General features: G+C 30.2%; 1 protein-coding gene across 1 annotated transcript in view; it reads left to right on the forward strand.

The window, feature by feature from the left end:
- The first annotated feature begins 6,367 nt into the window (after window positions 1-6,367).
- Window positions 6,368-23,140, forward strand: part of LOC135953707 (uncharacterized) — a 73,671-nt gene continuing 56,898 nt past the window's right edge. The window contains exon 1 of the mRNA XM_065503684.1: window positions 6,368-6,547. The gene's annotated coding sequence lies outside the window, so the exon portion shown is untranslated. The remainder of the gene's footprint in view (window positions 6,548-23,140) is intronic.

Genomic DNA, 23,140 nt, shown 5'->3' on the forward strand with positions numbered 1-23,140 from the left:
ACGATTGTAGTTCAATTTCAGTACTAAACGGAACCATGTTTATATTTAGATTCCTGTGCTGAATTAAGTCACGATTATAGTTCGATTTCTGTACTAAATAGAGCCACGATTGAAGTTCGATTTCTGTACTAAATAGAGCCACGATTGAAGTTTGATTTCTGAACTAAATGGAACCACTATTATAGTTTGATTTCTGTACTGAATAGAGCTTCGATTGTATTCCGATTTCAGTACTAAATAGAGCCACGATTATAATTAGATTTCTGTACTAAAAGAGCCATGATTGTAGTTCGATTTCAGTATTAAACGGAACCATTTCTGTGCTGAATTGAGTCACGGTCATGGATCGATTTCAGTACTAAAAGGAACCTCATGAATAGTTCGATTTCTGTACTAAATGGAGCCACGTTTAGAGTCGTGGTTCGTAAAAGATCCACGACTGATTTAAAGCAGAGACTGTTTAAAAATAGAACCACGATTGCTTTTAAGCAGGGACTGTATGTTAAGAGAACCACAATTAATTTAAAGCGTAGACAAAAACCCTTTAACAAAAATCTTTAGCAACATGTTGCAGTTAAATGTTTATAATCATTGGTAAAGCTTTAGTTATAAATCCATCAATAATATCTTTATAAATGAAGTAAGTTTATTAATTTCTTTAAATATTTATGCTTAATTACTATCAATTTGTATCTGTAACTTTTTCAATTATAGACTTCATCATCATCTACCCTTGACTTATCAATTTACACTATTAAAATGTACGTTTATACGTTTTGTATGCAAGCAAATACACAATCTATATGAATATATATATTACTAAATAGGTTTTCAGTGTAATACTTGACGCCACATCAAGACCTAAAACAATAAAATGATCTTGATAAAGATGTATTTTTTTCTTTTCTTATTTTGCTTTTGCAAAACTCAAGTAGACGACGTCTTTTTTTAGTACGACAAGTGCATGAGTTTGAAATGGAAATTGAATTGAAATGATTCTATTCATTAAGCACAATAAATGTCAATAGCTAGTAAATTGTAAGTTAACGAAATTATTTATTTGCTTTTTTTTATTCTGTATTGATAAATTAATTTCTTATGCACTTCCAGGCAACAGGGAGGGGACTTTTAAAATATTTTAGGAATGAAACAATAAATTGTGATACTAAAGATCCAAAAATTTGTTGAAAAAGATAGCAAATTTTTTGTTATAGCAAACATCTTTTCAGATTAAGATACATTTAACAAATAGCACTTCATAGATATGACTTAATTAGTAATTTAGTACTCCCATTTGTGTTGTTTACATCACTTACATACGTGTGTACAGCAATTTACCCAGCAGACACTGTGAGTATTTGAATATATGTAAATAAACAATCAAATCGATTTGAATTGAAATGCAACAATATTTTTAATTAAATGCAGTTTTTTCAATGTTAAAAAAAATTGCCAGACACCAGCAATTAGCAATTGTATTGTACATAAACTTAAAAAGACAACATGGAAAAATAACCATTAAAATAATAGTGATAATGCAAAACAACAAAGTGTTAATTTCAAGAAAATTATATAAACTTTGTAATCGAAACCTTTTAAATAATTATAATAATAATAATTAATGGAAATTACACTATTTAAATATAATTAAATACAAATAGAATTCAAAAACTTATAAAATTATTGAAATCATTTTCATTCAATTTATTTTAATAAACACCTAAAATTTCCTTAAAAACTGAAACACAAAATGTTTAGCAACATGTTGCTTTGCTGAGTTTACATTGTTTACATGCCCAATACTCATTTGTTTTTGCACCTTCATTAAACCAACAACAACAACTAATACATTGTAATACCCCAACAAAATGTTACTAGAGCTCTCTGTGTGTGAGAGTGCAATAAATGTGGGGTTCTTTTTTGGCTCCCATGGGTGTGAGGAGACACATTTGAATTTGTTAGGATGTGCGTGCAGCTCTGAGAGAATTGTAAACAAAACAAATTGTAGGCAACCAAAGAGTGAGTGATGTATTTATTTGTTTTGTTGTTTGTGGTTTTATTTGTTTGTCTGGATGTAAGTATTGAAATGTATGGATTACGATGAACAAACATTGAGTATCACTGTGATCATGGGGGTAAATCTTGTTGTTGTTTGTTTGTTTTGGATTTCTGGAAGTGTTGTCAAATGTAAATTAAATTAGAAGTGTGTTTTCTTTAGAAATAAAAGTAGAAAATTCAGTTTTTCCAGTATTTCCCTGACATGATATGACATGTTGCAGGTAGAAGACAAAATTATTTTTTCCATTTGTAATGTATTATTTTTCAGTTTATGCAGAAATGTTGCCATTAAATAATTACTTTTACATTTTAATTTAAAAGAGTCGTAATGTCAATTATCGTTCTAACGAGATATAAAATACAAAAATTGGCAATTCGGACATAAAATCTTGGGGTACTTTAGTTTATAATCTCTTCTGCTAAGTTTATACACTTCTGCTAAGTCGACTCAAAGAGATGGGAGGACTAACGCCGAATTTTAACAGAACTTTTAAGAATCTATCCTATGCGATCTTAGTCTACATTGATGGTTCAAAAGCGGAAACGGGATCTCCCAAACTGCTCAATATTTGTACCGTTTTCCAAGCGGAAATTTTTGCGAACATTTTACAGGAATTCAGTCCTAGAACTTTGGTATATGCGTGGGCAGTCTAGCAGAAATCAAGACTCTTCGTTTCAAAGTGCTAAAGTAGAAATATCTATTGGACTGTCTGGAATCCATAAACCAGCTTAGACACCACTATGTCGAGCTAAAATGGGTCACCCCCTTGGACGAATCTGTGTCGCGAAGAGATATTCTCATCCCTTTGGTTGCGATATTGAACAAGATTGAAGAGTCGATGCACCGGTGGCCTACTACTGTCACTTATAGATTATCCTAAATGCGCTGACTATCCCTGACAAGGGAAATAAGTAAGACACTGAGTATTTAGTTTATTAGACTTGTAGTAGGTATATTTACATAACTACACTGCAGACATTGTTTAAATAAAGAGAAGGAAAAATTAGAACACAGAAGTTACTACGGCGAACTACTCTACCAAAAATCTTGGCAGACTAAAATGTAATTATCTATATTGTCTCAGACATATGCCACTAATTGATCTAATCAGATTCGTCAAGGGCACTGGATGGGTTTCATGGGAGTCACATTAATTGTAGACTCCATATTGTCGAGGCCGGTTTTATACTTATTATTGGGTGTATGGCTTACAAATGCGGGATTTTTTTTTAAATGTTGAGCCTTTAATTTGAAACATTTGTAAAATATAAATTTATTCAAAGTATTGGCCTTTGTTAGCTATGACCTTTTATCATCTTTCTGCCAACGTATGGATTCCAAGCCAAAAGAACTGCTCATCTTCTGAGGCCAATGGTCTGGGAATGGACGGGGAATAATCTGGACTATAAATCAGGTGAAGTAAAACTTTCCAACCTGTTTATTCTAAATACTTTTTAATAGGTATTGAAATAGCTCATAATAGATAGGACCCTTTAGCTCCCACCAAAAACAGAGGATTACTTTTGCGCCATGGATATTTGGCTTTGGTGTCGATTCTGCTTGTGTGTCTAGGCTTCATATACGATCTCTTATGGTTCGGGTTATCATAATGGATACAGTTTTCAGAGCAAGTAATGATTCGGAGCAAAAATTGTTTTCGACATGCAAAATCGTCTTTCAAGGTCTTTCAGCTTCAATTCGATTGGTACTCAATTACCTTGCTTTTGGATAAATCCTGCTGCTCTCAAATGTTTTGAAATTACTGCTTGAGTAGCTTCCAATAATTTTGCAAGCTCTTGTTGAGTTTGATAACAATCTTCATGAAGTAATGACTCCAATTCTTGGACTTCGAACTTTTTTGGCTGGCCTGAGCGATCTTTGACTTCCGTATCAAAATCACCACTTCTGAACCGCAAAAAACATATCTCGCACGTTGAAACCGATAAAACACATTCACCATAAGCTTTGATGAGCAATCGGTGTGCTTCAGCGGCACTGTTTTTATACCCTTCACCTTCGTGAGAAGGGTATATATAAGTTTGTCATTTCGTTTGTAATTTCTACATTTTTCATTTCCGACCCTATAAATTATATATATTCTGGATACTTATGTCTGTCTGTCTGTCTGTCTGTCTGACTGTTGAAACCAATTTTCTGAAGACCCCAGATATCTTCAGGATCCAAATCTTCAATAATTCTGTCAGACATGATTGAGGAAAAAACCAGGACAACCTCAATATTTGACCTATATCTGGATTACTAAGTCATTAATATAGACAATATGGATATCTAATAATAGATATTTCAAAGACCCTAAAACCATAGTAGGTTGGACCTACAATAGGTCAAAATCGGAAAAATATTTTTTAACCCGATTTTTTTTTCACCAAAAGTTTTTTTCGCTAAATATTAAAAAAAAATGTTTAAATTTAAAAAAAAAAAAATTTTAAATTTAAAAAATTAAAAAAAAAAAATTTCCAAAAAATTAAAAAACTGCAAAAAAAATGTTTGTTTACCTAAAAATATTTAAAATTTTTATTTTGAAGTATAATTTGGTGAAGGGTATATAAGATTCGGTACAGATTCGGTACGTATATAGCTGTCTTACTTGTTTAAATTAAAGAAGTAAAGCAAAACTTCCCGCATATAACGCTTTGGCACAAAATTTTACATTTTCGAAGCAAAAAAACTCTGTAGTTTTCACTAAGTGAGAATTAATAAAAGATATGTACCTTTCAAAATTACATATAGGTTTTTAAAAACAAAAACCGCGATCGAAAGATACGTCATTTATTGTAAATACCGTCTTTTTCAGTCATACAACCAATATTGGACAACCAATAAAGGAAAATTACATTGAACCTGAACGATTATTTATCGAAATGATGTCTTAAGTAATATGAATGCTCGAATTAGAGTTCATAACAACCTATTTGAGTATATTATGTAGAAACATAGGCCAGGGATTAGAACAAGGAGCCACATAAACCTGATTATGTGTGCAAATCAACAACATATACATACACTTATAAGATATTATTCAAATATATCACTTTCTCTAAAGAACTCGAAAATTTTTAATAAAAACTTAACATATTTTCCAATTGGAATACACCTTAATTTAAAACACCAAAACCACTACATTGGCCACATCGATTGCGGTTGTTGATCGTTGAATGAAATGAAAATCAGTTGCATGAGCACAACAAAACGCCATCATTCACGCTCACACACCAGTTCTTTAGACACAGTGGACGTAAACGGTTGTGTTTTGTGAACGAACGGTCATCGCCTCGATGAAATAAACACGCGTATAAATACGACTAGACTAAATACGATTTCAAATGACTGCGTTAATATATGAAATTTATTTATCAAAATATTAAATCAAACCACAAAAATATTGAAATAAATTAAAAAAATAAATATTAAATCATAAATTATATGCTAAACGAAGTGACGACTGATGTGCAAAGTGCGTTTAATATAATAAACAAATAAGAAAACCGTAACATTTTAATTAAAGGTGTTAGTTTGGAATTTGAAATTCAAATGATGGCATTTAAATTATAAATTTAAAAAATGAGAAGTTAAAAGTGAAAAAAGAAATTAATTAAAAGAAAATTAATTGAAAATAAAAAATATTGAACTAAAAGTGGAAAAGTTTAATTTAGATAAGTCGATATTGAAAACCAATAAATTTAAAGAAAAGAACGTATTCAAAATTTATTTAATTGTGAAATTTAATTAATCAAAATACTGCAATTTACAATTTTGTAAATTGCATTTACATTTACATTTAAAACCATTTTGGTAGAAATTGAAAAAAAAAAAACTTTTTTGGAATGTAAAACTTATTTTGTCAAATTCCAGAATTGCAAAATATTAAATACAAAGTAAGAATATTAATTTTTTTTAATCAAAAATAATCAAATTTAAAAAGTGTTTTAAAAAAGAGGTTTTAAAAAATCGTTGCATAGTTTTAAACTTTTTACAAACTTAGATAATTTATGTTAAATATAACAACATTTCAAGAAAATATTAGAAATTGGATATTAAAATTTAAATATTACAGTACAATAACCAAAAAGTAATAACAAAATTTTAAAATACAGTAAATAAAACAATACAAAACTGGAAACAAATTCAAAGCAAAAAAATATTGAATTTTTTTAAAAAAAATGTTTTCAAAAATTTATTGAAAATCAAAATTTCTTTTATCTTTCAATTCATCAATTACCTTTAGTTTTTCACTAAAGAGAACATAAAATAAATAAAAAAAATCCATTTTACGGTTAAAGTGTTGATTGATGAATGACAAGTTTATTGTTGTCTTCTCTACATAATTCTTATTTATAAAATTAAAAATAAAAGAATTGCATGTATATGCCACACGTTTTAAATGTTCCACGTACATAAAAGTAAATCAAAATATTAATGCAGAGTAAATGCGTCGAGTATTATGTATTTATAGCAAATAAAAAGTGGGTGCGTATTTCAGTTCAGTTCAGTTCACTTTATTTTATTTATTATTTATTTTTAGTATTAAATAATTTTAAAGATACCCTACAAATGATTAAACAATCTTTGTTAGGAATAAGGTAATAAATAATATTCGAAATTTGTTAATATTTTAAAGTACCATTTTTTAAATCTATGATTTTTTTTTATTGTGACAATATAATTGGAAGAATATCGTAACGAAAAACGATAAACATTGATTGAGAAAATGGGTCTAAGAATATAAAAATTGGTTATTTATTTCAACGTATAATTTTAAAAATGAATAAGTGCCTAATGTATCATAGGCAGGAGCCAATTGAACCTACATAGTTTACAAAGTCTAAATTCTCCAATAGCTTACTTCTGGTGCGTAAAATAATTACTTTGTAAAGTTCACTCCAGTATAAAGGTTAAAATAACTACACGCTAGTTTACCAGGGATCTATAAAGTAACCAATTGACATCTCTTTGCATTACAAATGTATATGATCTAGTTGCACTTTACTTCTGATGTATAAAGTAACTCATTGACTTCTCTTTGCATTATAAAGAGATTAGACATTAGATGTAAATTGCCATAACCATTCATAGCGAATTTTGATTAAACTTTAAGATTTAATTTTAGTTAAAATTAAGCCTTTGATGTGGTACTAACAGAAAATACAAAATTCTAGCGGGCCTCCTCAGTTGGATACCATTACTTTGGAATTCTCAAAAGAACCGAAATATGTTGTTTTAGATTTATGCTCAAAGCTCTCGTGTAAATACTGAGAAGCTTAGCCGAAAGGCCTTTTCACACTTATAGGAAGTCCTTTGAGAAAATATTATGGTCTCAAACCGTATATGGATATACTCAGAGGTTTTTAGACCTATCCTTACCTATGGTGTACTTGGATGAGACTAAAACACACCTTCTCACTGGGGCGATTAGATCTATATCATTAGAAATAATTCAGTTAATTCGTTTGTAAGACTCAAAGAGTCAGGAGGACTGAAACGGAAATTGGATAATGTTTGCACATACCGAATATTGATGAAAATACCGATCAGAGAAGACTGACAAGAAAATTCTGTTCTTCGGGATTATGCGATCACAATCCATATTGATGGTTCAAAGACAATTTAGGAATTTTCTGTGATAAAATTGATCATCTACCCAATATCAGCAACGTTTTCTAAGCAGGAATTCAATATAGAGTCGTCGACCATTGATATCTACGTGGACAGTCTTGTAGCAATCAAAACTCTTATGAATTTTTATATCGTTCCCGGGAATTGAACATTTGTTGTTTAATTCCCGATATTTGTTGTGCAATTCCCGGTAGATGGTTTATCTTTTGAATGCGGTTTTTGTTTCTAATAACTTATACGTCATTTTGAAGGTTACATATCTGTCATTTATTCTCACTTAGTTATTGAACATTATAGTGTAAACAACAAAGTTTTTTTTTGCTTCGAAAATGTGGAATTTTGTGCGAACAAAGCGTCATATGCGGGAAGTTTTGCTTTACTTCTTTAATTTTGAAAAAAAAGTGCCGCTGAAGCATACCGATTGCTCACCAAAGCTTGTGGTAAATGTGTATCATCGGTTTCAACGTGCGAGAGATGATTTGTGCGGTTCAGAAGTGGTGATTTTGACACGGTAGACAAATATCGCCCAGGGAAGCGAAAGAAGGCGAAGAATTGGAGGCATTACTCTATGAAGATTGTTGTCTAACTCAATAAGAGTGTGCAAAATCATTTGGAACTACTCAAGCAGCAATTCGACACCAAAGCCAAATATCTATGGCGCTAAGGTAATTTTCTAGTTTTTGGTGGAAGCAAAAGGGTCCTATATATTATGAGCTGCTGAAATCTCACCAGACCATAATATGGAACCTGTATCCAACGCAACTGATTCGTTTCAAGCGAGCATATTGGTCGAAAAACGCCAGGACATGAAACTGTAATATTCCATCATGACAACGCTCGGCCACATGTTGCAATACCTGCTAAAAACTATTTAGAATGAGTAGTTGCGAAGTTTTGCCTCAACCGCTTTATAGTCCAGACTGTGCACCGTCCGACTACTATTTGTTTCAATCGATGCGGAACGCTATCTCTGGGATACGCTTCACTTTGGAACAGAGAAATCCCAGATTTTTAATTCATACACTTAGGTAGAATAAAAAATGAACTCTCATGGCGAATTTTGATAAAAATTCTAAGAAATATTCCATAAGGTCCAATCTGGAGCAAATTATGAATATACTACAGCTTGATATTTTCACCAGAAACACTTCCGCTAAGTTGGCTCTAGCATAACTGTACTGGACACTTCACCATCTTACGGACCTTGGGCAAGCCAATATGGGGGTGGGAATTAAATAATAATTGACAGAATGCACTAGAAAACACTGAACTACAAAATCTGTCCTTCGGGATTATGCACTCTCAATCTAAAATGATCGCTGAATGACGGAAACTTGATTAGGAATATTCTCTGATGAAATTGAGCATAAAGTATCTCTCTGACTGCCCCATATTTAAACCATTTTCCGCGCTGAAATTTACCTTCGACTGTAAAAATTTACAGAAATTCAATCAAGAGTCGTCGTTGAAATCTACCAAGACAATCTTGCCGTAATCAAGGATCTAAGTTCCATCGTGGTGATGTCGAAATATTTACTGGATTTCAAAACGAGATATGATGTGCCGTGTGACATGAACGCATCAGGGGGAATGAAAATGCTGACGAATGTGCAATAAACGGCTTCTCCTTGAAAGAATCAGTGTTGTGAACGACATTCGAATATCCAGAATGCTCTAAACATTTCTGGCAAGGGAAAGTACAAAGACTCTTTTGTTTGTTCTCACAACAATTGGATATTTGCACAAAAACGTCCTCTCATTCGGCCAAGGATAGTAAACTCAGCGAAACCGGTAGTTTTTTCTCTAGTAAAGAACTTTAGAAGATAGTAGACCTGTTACAACAACAATCAATGGCTCTTAGTAGGGACATAATTAGAGTATCCAAAAACGAAACCGGCCAACCGGTTTTTTCATATTTGTAAACTCGACCGGTTTCGCTTTTCTTCACCATTACGGTTTTTTGAAAAACCGGTTTTTGTAAGACGGTTAATCGGTTTTAATGAAATATATTTTCAAAAGCTCATTTAAACATATTTTTGGAAAATTTTGATACAATTTTTAAAAATATTGATTTATTTTATAGAAAATTGTAGCATTTGACAATAAAATATATAAAATAATTGCCCTAAGAATTCAAAAATTTTAAATTAGAGTATTTTTCATATTGATTAAAAATTAATCGGTTTTATTGAAGACAAAAACCGAAACCGGATAATCCGTTTTTTTAAAAGATAAAAATCAAAACCGGTTTTTTCAAAAGCACACCTTTTCGGTTAAACCGGGTGTTTAAATTTGCCGGTTTTTTGACACTCTAGATATGATAATACTTGTTATAAGAATACTTTCTGAACTCTGTATGATTGGCTTACCCACGTAATAACTACTAGAGAACTTGTTTGGATAAAGAGGAGAAAGAATAGGTCAACATCTTCTATGTAATTGCCCCGGAATGTGTAGAAGCACAGACTCTTATAGTTTGGCAGACTAAGATGTCATGATCTGAATTGTCTGAGGGAATTGTCGCTGATGTTTATAATCAAATTTATCTGGATCAAAGGATGGTTCTTACGGGAGCCACATGAATTGCAAACTCGTCCAAATTAAAAGGGTTCATTTTCATAATTTTAGTTTCCTATATAATTTGTAATCCTATGTGAAATGATTTTTCTAAAATTTCATCAAAAGCCGTTAATAAATACGTATTAATTTGGTCCCTTGTTATATGCAAAAATTTGACTTTGACCCCTTTGTTTAAAGGGTTAACGTTGATGGGCTGCATATGGAAATAAGTAAACAGAACCTTTAAATTTCCCAAAACAAGTATTTTTTTAATCTTTAAAATTAATTAATTCTAAATATAATATACCACACGAAATTTTAATAAAAACCACAAATTAGTGTAGGGAATTACCAGAAACAACTTTGCCAAACCCATATTTTTTTTTGTATTTAGATTTATTTATTATTATAACATGTAATAAATGTACAAACAGTAGCTGTGTAAATATTTATTTACTGGTACTTCTTCTTATTTGTTTTTTATTATTATTTTTTTTTGTGTTGTATTTACTGGCGTTGTTTAACACTCATATGAAGGAGTAAATTATAAATCTTATTTGATTTTTTTTTTAACTTTTTAACACAACTACTTGTGCCATTAAAAATGTTGAATATACATTTTCTTATTGACTTAAAAATACATTGTGGCAACACAAGATTCAACGTGTGTTTTGCATCAGGAAAATTTCACTGTACATCTTCCACACATTCAACGTTATTTGTTAAATGTGACAAAAAAAGATACAAAACTTTAGTAGGTTGTTGGTTGGTTGGTGGAAAAAAAATATCAAATATAAACTAAATGAATGAATTTTTAATTAACTAAAATCGAGATTTATCTTTTTAATACCATTTTCGAAATTGATATGTAGGTATTTTAGAAATTAATTTAAATTAAGCTTTTTTATTTTATTTTTGGAGAAAAAAATGGATAAGGAAAATAAAATACATCTTCATAAATTTAGACAAGTAGCTGAAGATAATATAAAATATGGGTGTTTGCATGAGGAGAAGTAATAATGAAATATGGGTGATTTTAATAGTTTAAATTGTTGTTAAATAAATAAAAATTTTGTTTTTAAATTTGTATAAAATTTTGTTTTAATAATAAAGGAAGTTTTAAAATTTATTTAAATTTTGTACTTACTTTTCTATTATACCATATTTCGCCCTTAACTTGATTTTGATCCAACTGAAAAAGAAATAAATAAATTCAAAATTAGAAAAAAAATAAAAAATTATAAAAATGTTTTCTTTAAGATTGTTTCTACCCTCAAAAATAACCCCAGCAAAACCAGAGGTTTTGAAATCTAGACATCTATGATTTGAAATATTGTTTTTTTTTGTGATTTACCGTTTATTAATGGGGAGAGGTCAAAGTCAACATTCCACATTTTTAAAGATCAAAGTCATAAATACAAATAAGTGAAACCCATTTTCAAAATAAAAGTAGTAAATAGTAAAATTGTGAGGCTAGCAATCAGAGGCTCTCAAAAACTAAAATTTTAAAATCTTCTGTTATAAAGTATGCGGAAAAAAATGTAATAAAATAGAAAATGCTAACGTTAAACAAAATAACATATAAAACGAATTTAAAGTCAAAAAACTTTAAATTCATTTAAATTTAAGAACATTGGGTTATCTTTTCATTTTAGAAGTACTTGAACATTTAAGAACTTCCTTTTTATACCCTACACCACCATAGTGGGGAGGGTATTATGCGTTTGTGCAGATGTTTGTAACGCCCAAAAATATTAGCCTAACACCCACCTTAAAGTATACCGATCGACTTAGAATCACTTTCTGAGTCGATTAAGCGATGTCCGTCCGTCCATCTGGTTGGCTGGCTGGCTGTCCATGTAAACCTTGTGCGCAGAGTACAGGTCGCAATTTTGAAGATATTTCGATGAAATTTGATACATATTATTTTTTCGGCTCAAGGCCTATTGCCTATTGAAACTGGCTGATATCGGTCCATTATTTCACCTAGCCCCCATACAAATGTCCTCCCGAAATTGGACTTTATCGGTCATAAATGTTTAATTTATATATGTATCTCCACAAATTCCGCTCCAAATAAGTTTTATATACACAAAATTCATGTCAACAAATTTTGTTACGATCGGTCCATAATTAGTAATAGCTCCCATATAGACCCGCTTCCGAAAATCACTTTAACGTGCATAAATCGCTTAAAAATGTTGGTAAACACACAAAATTCAACATAGTAAACTTTCATAGAGACATAAATCACACGACCTAATTTTATGGTGATCGGTCCCATATAAGGCCCACTTCCGAAAATCACTCAAAAATATAAATTATTGAAATTTTAAAAGAAAAATTTGTTTTGCTCTTTTACTTAGTGTAGGGTATTATATGGTCGGGCTTGACCGACCATACTTTCTTACTTGTTTAAAAAATAATCGTTGATGTTTCTCTTCACAAAATTATTTCCTTTGTGTTCGTATTCTGACCTAGAGTGCAGTCAGTGATGCGCACAAGAGGAATACGGCTAAAATTATCAATTTATTTGTATCTTTACATCAGTATTGCTGGATCAGAGATATACATTTTATCAATGCGGAATTTTTTAAAATTTTTAGCGTTTGTTTTGAAACATTTGTACAATGTAAATTTATTCAAAGTATTGGCCATTGTTAGCTATGATGTTTTCCTATCTTCCTGGCAGCATATGGATTACGAGCCAAAAGAACTGCTCATCTTTTGAGGCCAAAAACGAATCAAGCCAATATCGGATACTGTGTTCCAAAGTGAAGCGTATCCCAGAGAGAGCGTTCTGCGTCGATCTGCCATGGGTATTTGGCTTTGGCGTTGATTCGGCTGGTTGGCCAGGCTTCACATACGATCTCTTACGATTCGGGTTATCATATGGACACATTTTTCATCATAACTAATGATTTGGTGGAAAAATTATTTTCGTTTATAGCCTTCAAGCATCATTTCGAATATGCAAAATCGTCTTTCAAGGTCCCTCAGTTTCAAACGTTTGGAAATTACTGCTCCAGTAGCTCCCAATGATTTTGCAAGCTCTTGTTGAGTTTGACAACAATCTTCATGAAGTAATGCCTCCGATTCTTCAAACTTTTTTGGCTGACCTGTTCGATCTTTGTCTTCCGTGTCAAGATCGCCAACTCCAAGACTTCTCTCGCACTATGAAACCGGCGAAACACATTCACCATAAACTTCGGTGACCAATCGGTGTGCTTCAGTGGCGTGTTGTTGGTACAAAATTAGAAATTTTCGAAGCAAAAAAACATTTTTTTTTACACTATAATGTTCAATAATTAAGTGAGAATAAATGACAGATATCTACCCTTCAAAAAGACATATATGTTATTAAAACCAAAAACCCGGTTTCAAAAGATACTCCATCCATTGTAAATTCCGCATTTTTAAGTCATACACCCAATAAAACCTTAAAACGTGCATACTTTTAATATAAATTTTAACGATTATTTATATTAGTTATATCCTTCTCTTGAACATAAGCAATGACACTTAGTAGCGTCATTCTCTTGTATTGTAAAGTCGCTTCTGATCACAAGCATTCTTCATGGATGGAATTATTTGGTAGATTACCCAAGAAATGTCCCTGTTTTGGAGACAGAAATCGCCAAAACTTATACACACTGATGAAAAACTCTACTCCCATTTTTTAGAATGTTGCTCTCAAAGATTTTATGAAATGAAAAGTAACAAACAACCACGCCTACTTAATTTCAAATCAAATAGATTGCAACTCTGCCTTACAAATTCCAACATAAACTTAAATGTTTACTTTTTTTAAAACAAATTTTAACGACTTTTTAATAAGATGTCAACATAAAATTAAAATAATTACACAAACCTATGTCTCCTACTAAAATTTAAATGAATTTCTAAACAACAAATGCTTAATTAAATAAGTCTAATTTAACAGCCTGTAAATCCACAATTTTCAACATTTTTCATAACTACGTCAGTTTAACTATTTACAACTTTACAACTTTACATGCTTGTCATGTAAACTGGACAGACGACGGCAGATCACATTTGTAAGTTAATCACTCTCCAATTAATGATGACATCATATAACAACTAAGAAAACAAACAAAATAAAAATAATTTCAAATTAGAAAATAAAACAAACCCACACATATGTTTTAAACATTTCAGTAATTTTTTTTTTTTAATTTCAATTTTACATAATTTTGCTTTTAAAACAATTATTTTTTACTTAACAAAAACAAAGAAAAAAAACTAAACAATTAAACAATAAACACTTTAGTTTAAAAATAAAACTGATCATCAAATAAACTCCCAGCCTTAAAACAATTAGTTACGGCAAACAAATAATAATTTAATTCAAATGTTTAAAAACACATTAGCTTTAGTTCAAATACTTATATACACCAAAAAAAAGCCGCCTTTATACGATTTTATAAGCCACCATAAAAAATTGCTGAAACTATCAAAAATTAAAAAAAAAAAAATTTTCATTCATTATTTTTTGTTTTTATTTTGTTACTTATGAATGAAATGTTAGAAAACAGCAATTCAGAAATTCATTCATAAAATTCATTTGACATTTATGTGTAACAACTATTTAGCTTTTTAGTTTTACTACTCATTCATACTAGAGTCGTAAAAAAACTCTATTTTAAAACTACTTTTTTGTAGTTTTAAGATTTTGTTGTCATTCAAACCAACGCTTGAAGTCATAAAACTTCCGTTCTTAAGTAAGAAATCAATAATAATACAAAAAAAATATATAATATTGGGGTTTTTTAGTCATTATTTATGCTTGTTAGCGAATTTATTTTGAAACACACTCAAAGAAAATGAGTTGGTAGAAAGATATTTTTGAAGATTTTCAAGAAATGAAATCTTGCTCCTATAATTTAAAACTCCTTAGAACTTTCAAAATAAATGAGAAAAATAAAATGTATTGTATAAATGTTGTTGTTCTCACTAGAGATCAACAATTACTTTTTAAATATTATTGTATCAAATTTGCTTATTATCCTTAATAATAGGATAGATTGTAAATAAAGACTATTAAAAAAAATCCTTAGAACTAAACATTTAAGCTACTTTTTCACCACAGGGAATTTTTTATAAGTTTTCTTCTTAAAGTTACAGTAATAACTATTCTGAACAGATTCGTTATGATTTGTTGTCAATCGAATGATTCGATTTTTTCGATAATATAATCAGAAAATCAGTTGACACAGACCAATTACGATCTGATTTGAAAAAGTTTGCATTTCAGATTTAACTTAGTCGGATCTCTTAAATAGTATAATAATATACTATATGGGGGATTTCATGTCAAGTGAAATCGATGTCTTCCGATCGCGATGAATGCACCAAGATTAGTCCTACTGGATAGTAATTCAATTTTTGACAAAATTTCAAAATTTGACATTTTGGCCAAACAGGTTTCTTTTCTTTGATTTGAGTTTGAAATTCTAAACATTTTTCTCCTTCAAAATTTCATAAACTATTGGCAAAATGCGTAATTTTTTAAATGTTTTTATTAGCTTTTATTTTGAAGTATTTTTACAATATAAATTTACTCAAAGTATTGGTTATTGTTAGATGTTAGACCGAGCCAAAAGAACTGCTCATCTTTTGAGGTTAAGAACGATTCAAGCCAATTTGTCAATCGCAGATTTCAGCATATCATAATAGATAGGACCCTCTTGCTCCCACCAAATACAGAACATTACCTTAGTACTATGGATATTTGGCTTTGGTATCGATTCGACAGGTTGGTCGGTCTTCACATAAGATTACTTGATCTTCGGGTTATCGTAATGGATCCATTTTTTATCGCATGTAATTTATTTTATAGCCTTCAGGCATAATTTTGCAAGCTCTTGTTGAGTTTTATAACAATCTTCATGGAGTAATGCCTCCAATTCTTGGTCTTCGAACTTTTTTTCGCTGACGTGGACGATATTTGTTTTCCTTGTTAAATAATACGCCATCTACTGTAAATCCCGCATTCTTAAGTCATACACCCAATATATTTTGCATTATTTAAGTTTCGTTATTCAGCGGTCCTCTACAAATCGTTCATACATTATTTTTCAATCGACCCAACTGTGCTACGCGCACCTGATAGTCGGTATTTTCTTAAAACTTTCGAAATTGAATACAAAATATTAGCTTCTATATTCTTAACGATTGGTCTGAAAACATAGGTCGGAAACTCTCCTGCCAAAGACCCAATTAGAGTATCCAAAACCGAAAACCGGTTTTTTCATCTTTGTAAACTCCATCGGTTTCGGTATTTTTAAGTTTTCGGTTTTTTGGAAAACCGGTTAACCGGTTTTAATGAATGCTCATTCAAAAATATTTATGAAAGACTTTGATAACATTATTAAAAATATTGATTTATTTTATAGAAAATTATAGCAATTGCATAAAGATAGATCCTTAAGAATTCATAAATACAAAATTTCAGAAGATTTAGTACACAATTCTTAACACATTTTTTATTAGCGTCCAAAAATAAAAATTTAGGTATTCCTTTTTCATATTAAATAAAAATTTATTATAAACCGGTTGAAGACAAAAACCGAAACCGGTTCACCATTTTTTTTAAAGACAATAATCAAAACCGGTTTTTTCGAAAACATACTTTTTCGGTTAAACCGGAAACCGGTTTCTTAAATTTTCCTTTTTTTGGACACTCTAGACCCAACTCAGTTTAAAACCCTAAGTGATGAGAATGTATTAGTAAAAAACTATGTAAAAACTAAAACAACACTCGTATGCGTGTTTAAGGACTGAGATCGTAAAATTCTTAACACACGTTTTTCATTAAAACTTTTAACCCAAGTATTCTTTGATTTTTTTTTTTTTTGATGTAAAGCATGTCAGTTATTATTTTTAATGTCAATTATGTTCATTTGTTGTTAATCTGATTAAAATGAGTGGCCAGAAAAGAGTACGTACTAAAATTATTAAATATTTTCAACAAAACCCAAAAAATTTTGAGGCCAAAGGCAGAGCACGGAAATTGAAGTCAAATTTTATACAAAAAATATACCTGCTGCATAATGGATGGCGAAATGTACGTATGGAAAAGACAAATACCACAATAATGTGGTATTTGTACCAAGAGAGGCAATTCCTCCAAACTGCCTGGAGCTGAGGCCAGTGGAGAGATATGGGATCTTTTTAAAAGGAAATTGAAGAGCACAACAAGTAAGAGTGCTATATTCGGCTGTGCCGAATCTTATATACCCTTCACCAAATTATACTTCAAAATTTTAAATATTTTTAGGTAAACAAAATTTAATTTTTTTTTTCCATTTTTTGTAAAAAAAATTTTTTCGATTATTTTAAATTTTAAAATTTTTTTTTTTTTAATTTAAAATTTTTTTTTTAAATTTAAAAATTTTTTTTTTTCGTTTTTTCAATTTTTTTTTGTGAAAAAAAAAATTCGGGTTAAAATTTTTTTCCCGATTTTGACCCATTGTAGGTCCATCTTACTATGGTCGTATATACGTCGTTGCAAATTTCTTTGAAATATCTATCATTAGATATCCATATTGTCTATATATTGTCTTAGTAATCCAGATATAGGTCAAAAATCGAGGTTGTCTTGGTTTTTTCCTCATATCTCAGCCATTTGTGGACCGATTTTGCTGATGTTAAATAGCAAAATTCTCGAAAGCATGTCTGACAGAATTATTGAAGATTTGGATCCCGAAGATATCTGGGGTCTTCAGAAAATTGATTTCAACAGACAGGCGGACATGGCTTAATCGAATCCGCTATCTATAAGGATACAGAATATATATACTTTATAGGGTCGGAAATGAAAAATGTAGAAATTACAAACGGAATGACAAACTTATATATACCCTTATCACGAAGGTGAAGGGTATAAAAAAGGTGTCCAAAAGTGTGATAGATCTTAAACGGAGATGGACAACCTGTTCGAACAAAGTGACATAAAGTACTACAAAAACCATAATGGAAGGGTGTTCGAAAAAGGTTCAAAATTTCATCATTAGTGATTAGATCTATAAAAATTGTTTTTAAATTGTAAAAATAATTTCAATCAAATAAAAAAAGATTTAAAACTGGTTTCATTTTTATTAACATATATGTATGTTAAAAATTTTTCGGTCTCAGTCCTTATTTTGAGTAATTTTTTTGTTTGGATTTTTTTCTAGTTTCTACTCTATGTATATTTTCTTTATGTTTAAAACTTTTACTGTTTCGGGAAGAAGGAGAAACTTTAATACGAAGAAACTGCTCGTACAGATATTTTTAAAATCTTGGCACAAGAAGATCTCAACTCACTAGTATTGAATCAATATCAACGGCTGATTGAACCAAGATTTTTATCTGGGTTTGAGTGAATTCCAGTTAAAATACTAAGAAAGAACTTTAGTACAAAGATAATACTAATGCAGAGATTTTCACCAGTAGTGATTCAATATTACCATCCTATTAAACCACGATTTTTGTTTCTTTAAATACATGACTTTAGCCCACATTATCTATAATAAAATTTAAGTTATTATAAATCTTCTATTTCCATAAAATTTCTGAAATATTTTAAAATTCGAGCCCTTAGCCACATTTTCAAAATTTTTTTTTTATTGCAAAAATTAAAATTTTATGGACCGACTGATGTTTTAGCGTTCTCAGAATATCAAAATTTGTTAATAACTTCAAAATTATAGGGGGTAAGATTTTATTGTAAGTCAATGTTTATATTTTACAGTAAACGAATTTTATCGTAAGCGACACATAGTGGTATAGAAAAAAAAAATAAGGAAATAAATCTGTAACTTCTAAACGGTTAGATTGGTTTGAATGAAATTTCACATGCGCAAAGAAGAAGTGCCGTAGAGTTTAAGTTCTGAATGTGGACCTCATGGGCCCACCAGGGGCGCGACCAATGGTCCTCAAAGTAGGACACCTCGGGTATGTTACATTTTTAAAACAATCCTATTTCTTCGTTTGTGTTCCGATTTCAAAAAAATTACATATATAAAATCTTTTCATCGAGCGCTAGGCCTAGTCGTAGCTATCAATTACCTCTTATAGCTTAGGAGATATTCGCATTTGAAAATTAAATGTTCAATATTTTTACCCAATCTACTCCAGTTTTTTGATAACAGCGTATCCAAATATTTTACGATTTTCTCCAGTTTTTCTTCATTGGACTAACAATGAAGAACATACAACATATGTATGTGTCAAACAGAAAAAGAACTGTTTAAAAATAATGACTAAGTCCAAAGTTATATGCATTTGAATTTAAAAAATTTTAAAAAGCCAATTTTTCGCAAATTTTTTGGGAAAAAAGAATTGTTTTTCTTTTTAAGTTAGCACAAAAAATTTCTAAGAGGATGTATAAGGAATTTATACTTTCTGAAAGCTAAGTTTTCATAAAATATTTTAAATGAAAAAAAAATTAAAAATTTTTGTTACCGAAGGGACCAGGTCCATTAAAAAAACACCTATTTTTTATTTAAAATTAAACTTTAGGGCAAAAATTCGATATTCGATATCAAAATATAATAAACGATTTTGGATGGCCCAATATGCTTTTAATTATTTTGTAAAGGATTCCGATAACTCCGACCCTGTTATGGATATTATAGCCAAAAAACAAAAAATTTCCATTTTTGGAATTTTTCAACACTTTTTTGGGAATTGCGGGATTGCTGATAATAAATTTTAAAATTCGTTTTTATTTTTCCATTTTGAATAGAAAATTTTACATAACTGTGAAATTTCATTAAAAACTATTCATAAATAACAATTTCATTTCAATTCGAAAAATTTTTATCTATGCGAAAATTCAATAAAAAACATTTTTTGTCATATTTTTCAATAAAGTATTCATTCCATGAATTTTTAATTGTCAAAGGTTATAAATATTTTTTAAAAATAGACAAGTAGTTTGAACGAAATTATATTATATCGCATCATAACATTTTTAATTCTATGTATAAATTTCAAAATAAACGAAAAAACCTTCTCCTGTAAAATTTGTGTTTTGTCGCTTACGATAATTTGGCGCTAAGGGCTCGATATGACAAAGAAAATCTCATATCCCTACACGAAATTTGTTCCACAATAGCAAGTTTGCCAAGAATGTTTAGGATATAAATATCTTATTTAAGTTATCATGATTTATTATTCCAACTTATTCTCTTTCAATCAACTTTTACTTTCGAGTGTAATCTGCAAAAAAAAGCTAACAGAAAAAAAACTAAGTTAGTGGTCACCAGACTGTCTGGCAAAAATTTTGCGTTTTTTTCATGTTGGTTTATTTTAGTTTTCAAGTGGGTTTTAGATTCAACTAGTTTCTTATATCGTTACGTTTCCATTTTCAATTTTTTTGTCAACGTTAGAGTTAAATGTTTGTAACCAAATACAGATGAAAAAACAAAAACAAAGATGCACCTTAACATTCGCGTGGTTGAGGTTTCGAGTATTTTTTGGATTTAAACCAAAGTAAGTGTAGGTGTCGACTTCGACGTTGTCGCTGTCGTTGACGTTACAGTATTTTATTTCATTCGATTCTTCTTAAACGTTCACACTCCGTTCAGTTTTAATGTTAAAATGTAAATTTTGTTTGTGTTTTTCATCTCCAATAACAAATTTGTTGTTGTCAGAATACAACAACAGAAATAAAAACAATAACATAAAAATCGTTAATTCTCAATATAACAAAAAAAAAGATCAGCCTAAAATTATTGCATTATAACTGTTTTAAAACGGTTTAAAGTTAATTCCGAAAATTGGTAGTTGGCAGTTGGAGTCAGTCGTATTATAAGTGGCAGTAGGTTGCTTTATTTATCTAATTTGACTATTCATAATTTGTGTTGTTGTAATTTTTGTTTATTTTGCTTAGTTTATTTAAAGTGGGCTTAAATAGTTGACGAACCACTAGCACAGGAAGTTTTTAGTTTTTTTTTTCTCTAAATTTCTATCCATTACTGGTATAGGTGTTTCCATAGATAAATTGCAAGTGAGTAAACAAACTAATGTTTGCCTTACTTTAGATTCTAAAGTAAGGCAAACATTAGTAAGTTTACTCACTTATAATACCAGTAATGGATAGAAATTAAAAAAAAAAAAATTCAAAAACTTCCTAAAGTTTAGAATCTAAAGTTTAGATTGCCTCTATAGTAAGAGATCCGTGCTTCAACCGATGTGTATTAGATCGTGCTCGGCACATTTTGTAGTGACTTCTGAATAAGCAGGAGGTTATTAGCTATATTTATGCAATAAACTAATGTTTCTGACCTTTGACCTCCAATATTTCAATATTTGATTTCCAATAATAATGTGAACTCTAATTAAAAAATCAAACCCTAGTCCTAAGCCAATATTCAATTCACTAACTTTAATACCACAGTAAATAGCTTATTTCATTGGACTATTATGTATACAACTGCTTTTAAATGCCATATCACTCATTTCTCTGGAGAAAAATCAATTTAAACAAAATCTTGTCATGTTTTCTGAGACCATAAGCAACAAAAATGTCACCGACTGATGATGGTGATGACAAAAGAACGGGAAAAAGAAAACATATCTTTAACCTCAAATATAAAATGCTGTTATTACCATAAATGTCTCAAATAAATGCAAGAAAAGAAGAAGAAAGATCTTTAATGGATGCAACAAAACACATCAACCGCAGCAACAAAAGGAATGAAAATAAAAAAGAATTCAATTTGAAATGGAATGTATTATTGGAGTATTTTATTGCATTAATGTAATGAAATGTGTCAATGCTGTACAAAGTCAGGGGTATTTTGGGTACAAAAAAAGGGTTATTTTGCGAAGCACTTATTAAGGAACTTTCCTATGATTTGTGCATTGTGAAAATTTATAATTAAATTCTATTATCGGCTGAGTCGAATATCTTTAGTTTAAAAAAAAACTAAAAAAAAACATTTTCTTTAGTAAAAAAAATATTTTTCGAACGTTTTTTAGAATTGATGTATACAAAATGGTGTTTAAATAAAAAGCTGGTCTTCGGTATAAAAACGAATTTTGAGTATAGAAAACGGTTTTCATTCTCGTACACGGTTTTTAGTCCAGAAAACTGATTTTTGTATAAAAACTGTTTAATCCAGAAAACTGTTTTTAGTCTAGAAAAGGGATTTAGAATAAAAACCAATTTTGGTCTAGAAAATGCGTTTTATTATACAAATCGGTTTTTAGTAAACATGTTACGTTCGCTCTAAGGATATGAAATTGCCCACCTGTCACACTCAACAACGTTAATATACCGCAGTCTGATTATGTCACCTACCTTGGTATTCATCTAGATAGACGGCTTATTTGGAACCGTCACATAGAAACCAAGAGACTTCACATGAAGTTAAAAGCATCTACCTTTCATTGGTTAATCAGTGACCAATCAAAATTAAGCCTTGAATATAAAGTCATCCTGTATAAGACCGTTTTAAAACCAATTTGGACATATGGAATTCAATTATGGGGAATGGCTAGCAACACCAGTATTGATCTTATACAGAGGGCCCATTCTAAAATTCTTAGGACCATGACGGTAGCACCATGGTATATAAGAAAGGAAAACATCCACAGGGACTTAGAAGTGACATTGGTAAAGGAAGAGTTTAAGAAAGCCCGTGAGAAATATATTGTAAAGCTGCAAAACCATACGCTTGCAAGACAACTATCTACCACCCCGCTAAGATGAGTGTCAGTTAACCATGAAGGCTCTCTTGTTGAAGAGCAAATAGTTTTAATTTTAGTTATAAGATTTAAATACTTATTGTAAGGTCTATAAAAGTCAGATTCATTAAATAAATAAAGCGATAAAAAAGTATAAAAAATGGTTTTCAGTATAAAAAAGGTTTTATA

Source organism: Calliphora vicina, chromosome 3 (assembly GCF_958450345.1).
Source record: "Calliphora vicina chromosome 3, idCalVici1.1, whole genome shotgun sequence".
NCBI lineage: Eukaryota > Metazoa > Arthropoda > Insecta > Diptera > Calliphoridae > Calliphora > Calliphora vicina.